Raw genomic sequence first — 17,093 nt, 5'->3', positions numbered from 1 at the left:
TTGAGATTCAATTCTCTCACTCATCTGGTGCATTCTTCCATAAGTTTTGCTTGCACCACCTCCTCAACTGCCGGAACAGGGGTAGGAGTTTTATCCTTTTCCTGAACCACCTGTGCCTAAGACTTGATGTGTGTCTCAGTTTATTGTTTGACAGTGGCATGTTGGGATCAGATTTCTTCCTGCTTGCATTTAAGGTCGAGAATTTCTGCGTGCAACGTATCATTTGGAGGATGGATATTTTCCTGCTCTTTTCGTTCATGTAACATCTTCTTAAGGGATAAATTATCCCCTTCCACCTCCGAAACTCTGGTAGAGAGGTGTGTATTTCAGAACGGAGCTTGTTGTTTTCAGTTTCCAGAAATTCCATTTTCTGCAAAATTTGTTTTACTTGGGTTGTCCAAAATGAAAAACTTGACTCCATGGTTTTTTCATTCAAGCTATACCCCTTGACCTTCAGCCACTATTACTGCGGGTTCAGGCGAAGCTGGAGGCTCTGACAAGATTTCAAGGAATTGGTTAACGTCCATGTGTAGGTCCATCAGAAGTCCTGTAAAAATACTGCACAAACAGGGACTGTAACTTCAGTTGTTATACAGTTGATTCATCAAACACTTAGCGTGCATCCTCTCTTCCTTTCCTGGTTTGCCTCTACTGTTGCTGTCTGCAGTCGGTGCCTAGAACCCGGCAGAATAATTATTTCCTTTTGTTTGATGTTTCAATAGTCTCTGCCTTATGGCACCACTTTCCAAATGTCACCAGACCTGCAGCGGCAACCTTCTTGCGGTTTTACAACAGGTATTTCTTGACGGCTTTTCCTAGCAGCGGTTCACCTAGAGTCAATAGCCTGTATCTTCTGTGTAGAAACACGAAGATATCAGAACTGGGCGATTATGGTTTGTAACTTTGTAATGTATGCTACCTGTTATTTCCCTTTAGATTTACTTTGCATCGGACAAAAATCTGAATCAGAACCCTGGACTTCCAGTGTCCAAAGACTGAATGTGGTCCAGATCAGATTCTTGCTTGCCCACAATGCAAAAGACTCCGCGTCGCTTTCAAACTTTTCGGATTCTTTTCACACATGTACCTTTCGACCAGTTCGTTTTTCTTCGAGGGACTACACTCCTCCGCAGAGAAGAAAGCACAGGTTGATGAATTAAAATCAATACTTCGTAGGCATTTCGACCCTTCTCCGAGATCGTGCTCGAGTCCTCTGCTCAAAATGTCCATCGACCGTCACGTTACTTCAGAAGCAGGGGACGTTATAATCAATCCGCCATCGAGCAGGGCAGAGAAAATTATTCACAAGTCAGAAGTTTGCAAACTTGGTAAGTTTGACTTCCTTGCATTATTGCAGCTACAAAATAGTTTGGTTGTGGTCCTTTTCAAATCGTTTCACAAGTGCCGTGGGCTCTGTCTCTTTGCAAAAAGAAATTTAGCTGAGTAGGGAACGCCGCGGACTTAAATTGCAATCCCAGGGAATCAAACTGGAGACCGCACCAGTCTCAAAACCACTCCGTCGAACCTCATGAGAAAGAAGGTAGAATTATATTCAGTCGAAGAGGGTTTTCAGAGCTTTTTGCAAGAGAATGGATTCCCCACGTTTGCATGTTACAATGTGAACCAGGCAATGCCTTGTGGATTTAAAAATATGAATTTCAAGCACGGATTTCATTCAATACATTTTTTTGGGAGCGGGGTTTGCTTTTCTTCCATTTCAGCATTTCATCCAGTACTCATTTTCAGTTAAAATCAGAGAAGGCATACAATTAGGTGAAAACGAACCATGTAACTTATTTATAAAAATGATGAGATGGGTACCTGATCACTTGCAGAAATCAACTTGGCCTTTAAAAAACTCGAAATCGGAGAAAACGATCTGAGCTTATCCTTCCCCTTGCCTGTTATCAAAATAAATCCGCCACGGTGAGCAAAATACCCTTAATGTTTTGGCTGTCTCATACGTCTCTGAAATGAAATATAAGTAAAGACAAATTAGTTTAAAATAAAATTTTGGGAATCGAAACCAAGGTCTCTTTGATGATTGCCTCTGCTTAAACGACTTCAGTGGTTTGTCTTCTGGATACCAGGTCGATCTGCCAGACGAAATAGCGCTACAAAGGAGGGCAAGTGTTCCATTGATGCAAACTTAATTATCTAAGATTATCATTCGGTAAAGTTCGCTATTTTTTCTACGCAGTGGCCCAAGTGTTCTTAATAATAATAATAATTTAATATATTAATTTAATTTTAAGTTTATGTATTTGGAAACAAGTTTCTATGAAAGTATTTTGTGGTGAAAAGTTATTTGTTTGAAATTTTGTGGGCAAAAATTGTGATGAAAAGGTTACTTAACAAACAAACAAATAATAGATATATATAAAAATAAATTTGTCGTTGACAATTTAATATATTAATTTAACTTTAAAATTATGATTAAGTTAGATATTAAAATATAATGAATTTATATAGTTGTTGTGTGGTGGAGATAGTCATATATTTAACCTATAGAGATGGTTATGCATGTTTTGAATAAAGCTCTCAACTTTATGTATATTGATCTCAAAAGGTGGTGAGAATTCAAATTTTAAGAGTTGTTATTGAACTTCACTAGTGAAAATGTTGGAGAGAAGGAGGAGAAGGAACATCAACACAATACTGGAAGGACAGTTTTATAAAACCTTATAGTGGAGGAGTTCAAAAAATATGGGCTTCAATTGATAACTTAGTGGCTTAAGGAATTTTGAAAGTTGGAAAATTTATGGTAGCCATAAAAAAGACTCAATGGTTCAAAATCTAAAACAATCTTGACTTTGTGTGAAATTTACATAATAATTATTACAATTGAAAAGAAGCCCATTGATCTTTAGTGGGAAAAGGAGTGTGCCTAGAAGAAAAAGAAAACCATGATGAGGAAATCTTATAATAGAGTTGAGGAAATGGAGAATGTGGGTATTAATCGCCTAAGCACTAGATTTAGGTGTTGCAAATTAAAATATCATCGCAAGTTGATTAGAGAAGTTGTAATCACCTAGAAGGTAAGCTCAATGTGCTCTTCGATGAGATAATGTACCAACATGTTTATATTGAAGAAGAGAAGGATGTTCCTCCTTTATTAACCAATGTGGGGGCTTAATATTGAAGACGAGAAAGATGTTCCTTCTTTATTAGTCGATGTGGAGATCTAACATTTGGTAATTATGGATTTGTGTTGTTTCTTCAATTTTTATTTCTGTAGTTTATGTCTTATATGTACATATGTGTTTTACTAGTATGATAAGTGGCTCGAGTGATTGGTCATTTTGCTATAAGTGGCTATTTAGTATTGTAGAGAATAACACGAACTTTATATGTTCTTGGAATTTATCAGGAAAGAGCATGAAGGGATTATTTGGAGGTCCTCTCAACATTAAGTAGTGCTTATTAATTTTGTAAAAGAGTGTGTTCATAAGTCAACAAATTCAATCCCATTCTAGTGGAAAAATCCCCCTTAAATACAAAGGGAATTTGCTAGAATTTGTAGTTCCATTTAACTGATGGGAACTTTGGTCCCAAAGGTTTTGGCACATTTTAGAATGACCCACATTACAGAATTTGAAAAAATTATCAGATCGCCTCATTGAAACAAAAATATACTCATAAAAAGTTGAGATTTCCCATTTATTAACTCACTCATTTTGTAAATATGTGTTGTAGTCCACCCCGTGCAAGATTGATATATAATATTTATTTTCCAAAAAATAATCTAGCCAAGAATTCAAAATTGAGAATTTTAAGTGGGAACTCTTTTTTACTAACTCCCTTAACTTTGATCAAATGTGAAAACTGAGTTAAACCCTTTTTCTATAGTATCAAACCATCTAGGCTATTGTCATAAACCTTTGCTCGAGAGAAAGTTGTGCATTATATTCTAATTAAATATGTCGATATGTGTCTTGGAACAATTATGGATCACGATGAATCCTTTTCAACTTATAATGCACTTAGGAGAGTACATATTATTGAAAAATGTGCAACAAGAAATGTTAAATTTAGAATGTGCTAAAAATAGACCTGCTAAAAATAACATGTCTAAAAATAGTAGTTTGGCCAATGAGGTCATTGGTCACCTTGGGTGAAAGGTGAAACTGCTAAAAAATAGAAGGTTCTAAAAATAGCATTTATGGGTCCCTTCCTATTTATAGCAGTCCCTAGTCTATCTATAGGAAGTAAAATTAATTTTGGTCTTAACAGCAGTTTAAAAATTAATTAATTAATCTTCATTAGTTAATTAATTATGGAAAATTAAACTTGAAGTCTTTGTGAGATCATGCAATTATTCTGTCTCTTGATTTAGGAATTTATCCCTTGATTAAAGGAGATAAGGTTCAATTCTATAATGAGAGAATCAGTGGACTTAGTTCTAACTAGTCAAGTCCAGTTAGATTATTTTAACAAGTTGTTAAAATAATAAAATATAGTTTGTTAATGCTTGCATGCATGTGACAACTATTATTTTAGATAACTAAGGATTCACTCATGGATAACTGTTGCATGTCAGTTCTGTCAGAGACCCAGTTGAGATCAGATGAGGGACAATGTACTATCAGATGCTTGGATATTTCTAGTAAGTATTCCTTGCATGGAGAAGGATCTATTTCCAAGAGAAATACATATTATAGGAGATTGGAGGACTTGTGGCCTATATATTGAGGCCTAGGTAGTCTATGATCTTCATCTTCTGATTACAGAGAGAGCAGGATAGCTATTGAGCTGATTCTTTTTGTATGTTGTTGAGGATCTCCACTTGATTGATAATACATGGTTGGGGTTTTATGCTGGTGCTTTCCCCTGGATATATCTTGTGTTATGTGTGATTATTTCTCTTGATCAGTTATGCATGTTTCTACTTGATGTTGCTCATGAATTCGATTATGCTTCCGCTTAATGTTTTGTAGAAGTAGAACAAGTATTATGCTTTAGGACATTGCATATATCGATTTATTCTACAGGTGAAATTTCTACATTATATCAGAGCTAGCTGATTTGTAGAAAAATTCTACATGGTATCAGAGCACAAGTGATCAAGCAAGAATATTATACTAGCAGGAGAAATTCGAAGTTTATTATTCGAGATATAGATCTCAAGTTCTTATCACATCTATTTCATCGATGGTGTTCTATGGTTTGAGGCTTGAGTATGCCCTTGATGGTAACTCAAACTATATAGCTTGGAAGGATCGCATGGAGGCAGTTTTGGAAGATAATGGCCTTAAGGATTTCATTGATCAAGAAATTCCTAAGCCTACTAACAAGACTGAGCAGGTGGAATGGAGGAAGTGTGTGGCTAGAGCTAGGAGAATTCTCTTGGAGGGAGTGCGAGATCACATTGTCTCGAGCCTCCATGGGAAGGAGACTCCGCATGCAATGTGGAAAACATTGAAAGATTTATATCATAATAGCAGTGATTAGAGGAAGTTGGCACTGAAGGACAAACTTTGAAAGATCAAGTGTGAAAGGGATGAGACGATCTCTATGTATCTGACCAAGCTCATCACATGCAGGGATGAGCTTGCAAGTGTAGGGGTTGTGACATCAGATGAGGATATGGTGAGTCTAGCACTCCTTGGCCTTCCTAAGAGCTGGCATAGCTACCAAGACTCGGTGAATGGAAGGGAGAAACTGCCAGATTGGGAACAACTATGGTCGGATTTGATGCAGGAGGAGATCAAACGGAGCACTAGAGACAGTTCTTCATCCATGCATGATGAGGAGAACTGTGCCTTAGCGAGTAAGGCGAAGAAGGGGAAGGAGAAGGTTTCTCTTTCTAAATCCAGTTCTTCCAATGATGGGAAGAAGGTTGACAAATTGAAAGTGCGATGCTTTCGTTGTCATGAGGTGGGCCATTATGTTGCAAATTGTCCACGAAGGAAATCCAAGAAGGGATTCGGGAAGGATCTAAAGGTGAGGCACTTGCTTCACAGTTTGAGTTGGATTTCACACTCTTCGCATGCATGGTTTCATCCATGGTGGGAAGTGGTTGGTTTCTTGATAGTGGAGCTTCTTTCCACATGACCGGCGACAAGAGTTTGTTCAGTACTTTGGAGGAGAAAGATCTCCAGATACTCATAGCGATGGGTAATGATGAGAAGTATAGTGTCTCAGGTGTAGGCACGGTTATTTTTCAGAGGGAGCATGGAGCTCGCCTTACCTTGACTGATGTCAAGTATGTACCAGGACTGAATAGAAACTTGGTGTCGATCGCGATACTGGAAGAAAGAGGCTATGATGTAGTCTTCAGTAAGGGAAAGGTTTTCCTTCGACACATCATCACTAGACAAGTGAAGCAGACTGGTTCACGGGTCAAGAAACTGTATGCTCTTGAGGTTCAAGATGCATGCAAAGCCTTGAGCAGCAAGGCAACTGATGGAGACTTGGTGGTTGAGAGGGAGGGTATATTACCTCTCAACATGCAGAGCCAGAAGGAGTCTCAGACGATTGTGGAGGAGCCACGATTGGTGTAACAACTTTAGGAGTTTGTGGAGCAACCACAATAGGGGAAGCTGAGTGGAGATCAAGTAGAGACATCTACTCATGTAGAGACCTCCAGTAGGGGGAAACTTTGAGCCAGGTGGGCAGAGGGATCACATGCAGCCATACCTCCAGGTAAGAGGTGGGCAATATAGAGTGATCGTCCCCAAGAGGAGGGGCAGGATCCTTGAGGTACCCAACCTCTTGGATGAGACCTTGCTATGGGAGCCCCGATGTGGAGTAGCAGGAACTGACTAATTGGGTAGAGACAGATGCGGATGGAGCAGTAGAGAGAGCGATAGTGCAGGGAATCCCAAGACAACGCATACCTAGCTGGCTACAACAATGCGAGAGGCACAAGTGTTTTGCACAGTGCTAGGTGGCATAGAGAGGTGTGCAATGGTGCGAGATGCATGGAGATGTTGCAGTAGCACAGATGTCAGAGAGGGAGCACTTGTCAGCAGCAGGTAGATCTTCAGTATCAGAGTATGTTCCTAGCCCAACAGAGTGGTCAATTGGGAGTGTTTTTGTTCCAAGTGTTGTTGGAGCAAGTGGACTGAGTAGATGTGTTGCATGCAGAACATTCCAGAGTTACAGGGTCGGGTTCGAGAGAAAGCCTTTCTTGTTGAGAGGGAGTGTTGAAAAAATGTGCAACAAGAAATGTTAAATTTAGAATGTGCTAAAAATAGCATGTCTAAAAATAACAGTTTGGCCAGTGAGGGCATTGGCCACCTTGGGTGAGAGGTGAAACTGCTAAAAATAGACAGTTCTAAAAATAGCATTTCTGGGTCCCTTCCTATTTATAGCAGTCCCTAGTCTATCTATAGGAAGTAAAATTAATTTTGGTCTTAACAGCAGTTTAAAATATTAATTAATTAATCTCCATAAGTTAATTAATTATGGAAAATTAAACTTGAAGTCTTTGTGAGATCATGCAATTATTTTCTCTCTTGATTTAGGAATTTATCCCTTGATTAAAGGAGATAAGGTTCAGTTCTATAATGAGAGAATGAGTAATCAAGTCCAGTTAGATTATTTTAACAAGTTGTTAAAATAATAAAATATAGTTTGTTAATGCTTGCATGCATGTGACAACTATTATTTTAGATAACTAAGGATTCACTCATGGATAACTGTTGCATGTCAGTTCTGTCAGAGACCCAGTTGAGATCAGACGAGGGACAATGTACTATCAGATGCTTGGATATTTCTAGTAAGTATTCCTTGCATGGAGAAGGATCTATTTCCAAGAGAAATACGTATTATAGGAGATTGGAGGACTTGTGGCCTATATATTGAGGCCTAGGTAGTTTATGATCTTCATCTTCTGATTACAGAGAGAGTAGGATAACTATTGAGATGATTTTTTTTGTGTGTTGTTGAGGATCTCCACTTGATTGATAATACATGGTTGGGGTTTTATGCTAGTGCTTTCCCCTGGATATATCTTGTGTTATGTGTGATTATTTCTCTTGATCAGTTATGCATGTTTCTACTTGATGTTGCTCATGAATTCAATTATGCTTCCACTTAATGTTTTGTAGAAGTAGAACAAGTATTATGCTTTAGGACATTACATATATCGGTTTGTTCTACAGGTGAAATTTCTACATGGTATCATAGCTAGCTGATTTGTAGAAAAATTCTACACATATGACAAGTTTTGTCATATTACCCTATATAACAAATCCATGTTCTTTGTCACATTCACCACACCCTACCCCTAATTTTTTATGTGCCATTGATCTTTCTTTGGCAAATCCTCCATGTGACATCCTTAACAAATCAAAATACACATCACTATACTAGTGCAACTCTAGATTCTTTAGCAACATCAATGGAATCTCACATCTTGCTCATTTGACATGACCATTATTTCTACTAATAAAATTTCACCAAGTCTACTGTAGCGTTGCTAATAATTGAAAGTTTTCTAAAAATCATAGGAATTTGTTACCCTTTTGGCCAAATTCACAACCATCTCATTCATGATGGATTATGTGCATTTACTTGTATAGATATGTAAACATTCCATTGTAAATCATCACATAGATTTGTAGCAATCATCATTAAATACTATTAAACTTTTTCATATTGCCTTCAAGTTTGAACCACAATAATCATTGGCATCACTTTGATTATTGTTATTCTCAATAGCTCATTATTTATATTATATAGTGATGTATAGTTTAGCCAACATTTGGGAACAATTTATGTTCTTACCTTTTAACCCCATTGTCTCTTTGTTTCCTTGCCTTGATGGCACGTGCACGTGCACATGCATCACAATTATTCACTTCATTAGCATAAAATAGTTTTGAATTTCTTGTTAAATTATTTTAATAACTCTAACAATTCGTCTAGGTCAAGTTATTGCTTATTGATAACTCATTGATCATTGTAGTTAGCTTGGTTGTTGTACTCATTGTTATATATGGCATGGGTATAATCACCCGTAAATTGAAGGTATTATGTGGTTGGGATGACCAGTACCACCTTATATCTCAATCATTTGTATTAAACATTTAAAAGGACTGTATATTGCTTTGTATATTCTAGTGATTGGCATTAGAGAACCAAAGCATTGGCAAATCTTTTTTTTTTTTAGTTAATGTCATTAGAATCAAATTAAGATTTAACATATTGACACTTTACCCCATTGAGGAGTCCAAGTAAATTGTCATAGTCTTTGATGATTTGATGATATTGAATACTTTGTAAGGTTTCTTTTGCAAATATCTTTCTCATGTACCATACATTAGAATAAGGAGTGAATACCTATGTAGACACACTATGAGTACCATAGGCACTTCATTGATCCTACCTCCCCAAAATTCCCTTTTATATGCTCAACATAACTAAAAATGATGTGGGATAATTCCACTTGCTCTACTTGATCCAGGTCCAGGTGTGATGAAGGACCCTTCTAAGACCTTTTACTTTCGTGATGTGTTAAATTGCATTTTTAAAAGAACATAAATGAATACATCTTCATGGTGTAAAGAATAGGAACATGACAAGAATCAGCACATGAAAAATATAAGTCATTGATAACGGAATTCGTCCAGGAGGGACTACGTCTCCAGGCCCCGGTGTCAAGATGGTGTAGGCCGTTGCATTAAGTGTTGTCAATAGTGATGATGTACATAAGAGGTATTGTCGCTATCATACAAGGAAGATGCCCTTGCACAGGAGTGGCTCCAAGAGATGTTCCACTGCAGGAACTCTCAATAAAAAGACTCCTATCCATATGACACAAACTCATGCATGATGAGCATCCCACTAGCATGGCATAAAAGAGGTCTCAATGCAAACATACATGACGACAACCTGAGTATCCCATCAACATACAACAAAGGGATCTCAAAACATAACATGACAAATCATGACAACAAGTACATCACATAGACGATTCCGCGTCACATCAAGCAGGAATCATGAAAACAAGTAATAAACAAGATCCCTCATCAACATCAAACAGGGATCTGTGCAGCACAATGCATAGCAAAAGAAGTACATGAACACATTGCATATACCTCACAACCAAGGGCCATCTGAAGAAGTGGATGTCAAATTGTTGAAGCTGTTCGTGCCATCGATCTCACGGCATCAATCGCATGGAAATGGTTGCTCGCACATGAATGCTGACACCTGCATTCCACTTAGAAAAGTGGCTGAAGAATAGAATGAGAAAATGAGAAATTTGAACGCACCATCAGATTTGTGGCATCAAATAGTGCAAAATCGACTGTCAAATTTCTGAATTCTGAGAAATTGAGAATCTGGGGCTCAAGGAATCTTTTAGATTCCCCCTAGATTCCTCAAAGATTTTGCTCCATGGGTGGACTGGAAATCTGCAATTCAAAAGGTGAATTTGACCTTGCCATCCCTGCGGAAAACCATGAAAAATGACTATAAACTTTGTGATGGGACCAGCCCAATGCTTTTCAGACTTTAGGCAATTAAAATGATTGTGTGGTGATTATATAATTGGTTAAATATTCGGTTGTGATTACATGTGTGAGGAGTACACCATCGGATATTTTGGATTTGCGTTATGTGGCATTCAATTACACAATTATGACTCTGAGTACTTGCCTCGGATTGCGTCTTCCCGCTCCTTGCTATGCCAATACTCTCTGTTTGTCGTTCACTTGGTCATTTGTTGTTGGGTTTGCCGAGGGTTTGTTCTGTTGTGCTCTGCAAGTTTGAGTAGGCAGCTTTGCTGCGAGTCTTGGGTGCGCCTCTTGGTGTTACCTGTACTGGTTCCTTGATGTATGCATGGTTGCTCTTAGGCCTGGTTCGTTGGGCAGGTGTGGTTTTCCCTGTCGTCGCCTGGGTAAGTGGTTCTCTGTTATTGTTTGTTTCTTCTGTTGTTGGTTCAACAGACTGTCGTGTTCCGAGTTATGTGCTGGTATTTCTTGTTCTTGTTGGCAACTCAGTGATTGGCTTGCATCCAGGCTCGAATCAATGGTGTCCTTTCGTCCTCGGCTTCAAATGCAGGTAGCCCTCCTTCCTTGATTCAATTTGTGGTTCTCTTTCCTCAACTTCTAACCTTGTTCGCTCCTTCGCCTCCGCAGTTGGTCGGAAACCTTGGGTGGAATGTTTGTCCTCGGCTCTCACTACAAATTCTCAGGTAAATTGAATGTGACTTCCATTATTTACTTCTTTTCAGGCTCTGTAACTTAACTTCTGTAACAATATATTTCTGACACCTGTGTTTCGTTTGCTATGCAGGTGTTGAGGGTTTGCGGTTGGAGGTCTCGGCAATGTATGTTTCGGTCTTGTCTGGTAGGCTCTGCTTCTTTGAATTTCCTTCAGTCCTCGTTCTGGTTTTAATTCAGGCCTTCTGGTCATATGGGTTTGTCTCCCTCGTTGCTTGTCAATCGACTCACGCTGTGAGTAGTGTCCTGTTGCATTAGAGTTCTGGGCTTCCACTATTTGGTGATTTCTTTGACTGTAATTTCCTATGTATGGACGCAATTTTTCCAAAACCCTCGCCTAGGGTTTGTCATCCACGGGCTTATGCGTCTATGGCTATGTATGAGACAATTGTTTTTTTGAAACCCTCACCTAGGGTTTGTCGTCCACGGCTTATGCGTCTATGGCTTTATCTTGCAGTGCTACTATGTAATTATTATACACTTGTCTTTGCAATTTTGAAAGAGAAATTCTTCAGTAAAGATAAATTGGTTTGGTTTACCTGAATGACATTGATGTAATCATGTCGTCGTGCTTTTGGTTTACTCCGGATTCTCAGCCTGAACTGCAATTATGATTCTTCGGTTTGCTTGTGATGTTTTATACGAACATGCGTGAACGTTGTAGGTACTCTGGTAATTTTGTCTGACTGTCAATTTAAAAGAATGATGGAAATTTTCGTCTGGCCTGTGGATGCTTGGCCTGTACCGGAATCTGTTTGTGTCACTCTTTGTCTGTCTTCACTGTTTGCTTCAAAGGAAATATAAGCCCTCGTCTGGCATCTGTTCTTCTGTCTTGCTATTAAGACTGGTTCTTTTTCTCAGGAAAACAAAAAGAATTAAACCCAATAATCTGTGTACAGTAGGTTATCTGTTCAGTTGCTCATTAATTAGAAAACACAATAAAAAAATACAGTAGGACATACAGATGGACTGAATTGGTTTCTCTATTATTGATATTATTCGAGTGCAAGAGGTACTGAACCTTTTACATGACTTTTGCTGTTACATTTATATGTTTCTTGTTCCAGTTAATGAAACTGTACAGTTGCTTTTCGGTTATAGACTTTACAGTTACATGGTCATTAGTCATTCGGTTCTGTCCTTATGACAAGATTTTCCTTTTAGACACATTTGTCTTTTCCTTTTAAAATAATAGGACAATTATTAATCTGTGATTTACTAGTAACAGACAAGCAAATAACCCTAACCGATCAAACTACCTTTGACTAATTTAGAGATTAAGATAAAAATAAAAATCCTACCTCCTATTCTGTCAAACTAACATAAAAGACAAATAAAATGTTAACTCAACTTTTCGACCTGGCAGAGACCGACACCCGGTCATGGTGCCTGAGCTGGATGCTCCTGCATCAAGCTCCCGGGCAAAAGAAAATCATGACTCCGGTCCATGAGCTCCTCGACTGAAGAACCTGTCTGCTCAATCTGCTTGGCATCAAGCCATGAACTATCCTCAATAGGACGGTTCTTCCACTTGACCAGGTATTGCAGATACTCCTTCCGCTGAGTTCGTTTGGCCACCTGAGTGTCGAGAATGCGCTCGATCTCGGGAGGCTGAACGTAAGGCATCTGTCTCATCCAAGCTTCTCCTCCATCCTGGGTATTCCGTGTAGGCCGCGTGGTTCCATCTTCTTCCTTTTCTTCTGGGTCAGCCGTGTAGGGGAACAGGTCTGCTACATTAAAGATAGGTGAGATGCCTATTCTGGGTGGCAACTGTATCTCATAGGCATTTGCCGAAAATTTCCGGAGGACTTTGCAGGGTCCTATCTTCTTATACTTTAACTTATTGTATGCACCCCTAGGGAAGCGTTCCTTGCGCAAATGCACGAGGACTTCATCTCCCACGTTAAATTGTACTTCCCTTCTCTTCAAATCTGCTTGTTGTTTATACTTTAGGCTGCTGTCCTGCAATTTAATTTTTACCTGCTCATGCAAATCTCTCATCGCGTTAGTGAAATCTTCCCCATCTGCACTTCGTCTTTCCTGCAGTCCAAGATCCCGCAACTCATGCACTCCGCGAGGATGCATGCCGTACAGGATTTGAAATGGACTGAAGCCTGTGCTGCGGTTAGGCGAGTCGTTATAAGCGAACTCTGCCTGTGCAAGCACTCGATCCCACATCCACGAATTCTCTCCAACCAAGCTTCGTAGCAGGTTTCCCAGACTCCTGTTTACCACCTCTGTTTGTCCATCGGTTTGCAGGTGATAAGCAGAACTGTAACTCAGCTGTGTATCCATTTTCTTCCACAGGGTTCGCCAAAAGTGTCCCGTAAACTTCACATCCCTGTCCGAAAGGATAGACTTAGGCAACCCATGTAACCTGACAATCTCTGTGAAAAACAAGTGGGCCACGTGAGTGGCATCACTGGTTTTTCTGCAAGGGATGAAATGCGCCATCTTCGAGAATCTGTCCACTACTACCATCACCGAATCATAACCTCGTTGTGTTTTAGGTAGACCCAAGACAAAGTCTAAGCTGACTGAGTCCCACGGTCTGCCTGGAACAGGTAACGGTGTGTACAGTCCCGTGTTTTGACTGTGACCCTTCGCCAACTGGCACACTTTACATCTGGCCACAAATCGTTGTACATCCCTTCGCATCTTTGGCCAAAAGTAGAAATGACTAAGTTGCTCGAGTGTCTTGTCCATGCCAAAATGTCCGGCCAGACCTCCACTATGCTTCTCCCGAATAATATTCTCTCTCATCGAGTAGTCAGGTATACATAGTTGTCCTCCCTTAAACAGTAGTTTCTCTTGTAAGTTGTAGTCCAACCATGGACTGTTATCTCTCACCAAGGGATTCTGACATGCCTCATAGGCCTCCTTAAAATCTGTATCAGTCTGGTATAAATCTCTTAAGTGCTCAAAACCCAGCACTTGCACAATACTTTCTTGCAGAAGTAAAGCTCTCCTACTTAGTGCATCCGCCACCTTGTTGGCCTGCCCGCTGATATGTTTCAACACGAAGTTGAAACTCTGCAAATACTCCACCCATTTGGTGTGTTTGTGGTTCAACTTGTGTTGTTGCATAACATACTGTAGTGCAGAATTATCTGAAAACAGCACAAATTCGTTTCCCAACAGATAATGCCTCCAATGTTTCAATGCCTATATAACAGCATAGAAATCCTTGTCATAAGACGAATATTTTTGTCTACTTTCATTTAGCTTCTCGCTGAAGAACGCCACAGGCTTATCCTCCTGGCTGAGTACAGCTCCAATAGCCATACCACTAGCATCACAGCGAACCTGAAAAAGCTTCTTGAAATCTGGCAATCTCAGGATCGGCCTCTCAGTGATCTTCCTCTTTAATAGCTGGAAACTTCTCTCCGCTGCATCCATCCATCGAAAAGGCTGACTAGCCTTTTTAATGGTGTCCAACATAGGTGCACAAATTTCACTAAAATTCCTTATGAATTTCCGGTAAAAACTCGCTAGTCCATGAAAGCTACGTACCTCGAATAAATTTTTCGGAGATGGCCAATTAACTATTGCCGCAACCTTCTCTGGATCCATCTTCAGTTCGTTTTCTGCTATTACAAAACCCAAATAAATCAATTCCTTCTGCAGAAAGGTACATTTCTTCAAATTTATTAGCAGTTTATTCTGCTGTAATTTTTCCAGCACTTTCCGTACGTGTTGAAGGTGCTCCTCCCTTGTCCTGCTGAAAATTAGTATGTCGTCCAGGTACACTATCACAAATTTTCTGATGTACTCCTTTAGCATCTCATTCATTAACCTCATAAATGTACTGGGCGCATTGCTCAGTCCAAATGGCATGACCAACCATTTGTACAATCCCTCATTCATTTTAAAGGTTGTCTTCCATTCGTCCCCCTCTCGTATTTGGATTTGATGATACCCGCTCTTCAAGTCTATCTTAGAGAAATATGCCACCCCACTTAAACAATCCATCATGTCATCCATCTGTGGCAGTGGAAACTTGTACTGGATGGTGATTTTGTTGATGGCCCTCGAGTCTGTGCACATCTGCCACTCTCCTCCCTTCTTGGGAGCGAGAACCGTTGGGACTACGCAAGGGCTCAAACTTTCCCTTATCAATCCCTTGTCTAACAGCTCTTGCACCTACTTCCTAATCTCTTCATTGTCCTTGGGGCTCATTCGGTATGCCACTTTGTTCGGCAAACTGGCTCCGGGTATGAAGTCAATATGATGACTTATGCCTCTTTTGGGGGGTAATTTATCTGGCAAGTCATCCACCACTATATCCGTAAATTCCTATAGCATTTGTTGGATTTCTGTAGGTAAATCTGATACCTCTATATGCAACAACACTGTCCTTGCTTTCTTTACAACTGCATAACCCATCTTACTGTCCTTAACTTGTTTCAGAAACTATTTTCCGCTAACCAACAATGCTCTTGATTCACTTATCCCTGCTGTTCCTTCCTCTTTGATGGGCACAAGCGTATACTTGATTCCAACCTTGACAAACTTATAACAGTTCATCAATCCATTGTGTACCACCTTCCTATAATACTGCCAAGGCCTGCCTAGCAGTATGTGACATACATCCATCGGCATGATGTCACAAACGACTTTATCCTTATATCTGCCTATTTGAAACTCCACCTCGCACTATTCATCCACCAGCGACTGATGGCCTTTTTGCAGCCATGAAACTTTGTAAGGGGTGGGATGTTTCAAGCGCTTCAATTCCAACTTTTCCACCATCTCTGTGGACACCAAGTTATCGGTACTGTCTAGTCAATTTAACGTCTTAAATTGCTCTACATAAATTATCAATCCGGGTATCGTAAACTGATGAAGTGTGGTGCACCATATGTGCTTAGTTAACCTTTTTCTTACTTCGTTGTTTTATAGATTTTATTTTGTTTTGGGGTTTTGTTTTTGTTGGTTTCCTAAAGTGTCTAATGCAAATGGAAATCCTATTCTAAGGTCTTAAGAATACTTTTAAAGGACAAGTATGGATAGAGATTTCAAGACAAGGCCTATGTCCTTAATGGTAACTTCCAAAACTTAGCACTTCAAAAGATCTTAAAACATGTTATTGATGGAATTAGTACTTAAACAAAAGTGTAAATATGCAACTACTTCAATCAAAATAGAATGCAATAACCAATCAATGAGCTAGTGACTATGAAACCCAGTATCCTTGCTGCTGTATAAAAAGAAAACTGAAGAAAGTAAAAACTGAACTTAAAGCAACTCAAAGACTGAAAGCAAAGCAACTAATTCACACTACTTCAACTCTTTTGATCCTTTACCCTTCAGCTCAATCTACCTTATGGGAAGCAATCATGAACAAGTTAAGCAATATGATATCTAAATTGCATAAAGGAAACTAATCACACTACTTCAACTCTTCTGATCCTTTACCCTTCAGCTCAATCTACCTTATTGGAAGCAATCATGAACAAGTTAAGCAATATGATATCTAAATTACATAAAGGAAACTAATCACACTACTTCAACTCTTCTGATCCTTTACCCTTCAGCTCAATCTACCTTATGGGAAGCAATCATGAACAAGTTAAGCAATATGATATCTAAATTGCATAAAGGAAACTAATCACACTACTTCAACTCTTCTGATCCTTTACCCTTCAGCTCAATCTACCTTATGGGAAGCAATCATGAACAAGTTGAGTAATATGATATCTAAATTGCATGAAAGTAAATGAGCAAAACAAAACTGAAAGAAATAACAATGTTGGAATTAGAACTCAAAAAAATAAATCAGCAGAAGGACAAGATGATTCCGTCATGTCATTAGTCATTAAAAAGCTATGTGCATTATTAACCTACAATCAACCGGTTGAACACACTTGCATGAATTAAAATTGCATGAATGAAAAATCTAATCTACCAACTTGAAAG

This window comes from Pinus tabuliformis, chromosome Q (genome assembly GCF_031772625.1).
Source record: "Pinus tabuliformis cultivar Carrire ecotype Pingquan chromosome Q, CPIR1, whole genome shotgun sequence".
NCBI classification, from domain to species: Eukaryota; Viridiplantae; Streptophyta; class Pinopsida; order Pinales; family Pinaceae; genus Pinus; species Pinus tabuliformis.
The sequence above is the reverse complement of the archived record's forward strand: the minus strand, read 5'-3'. Positions refer to the sequence as shown.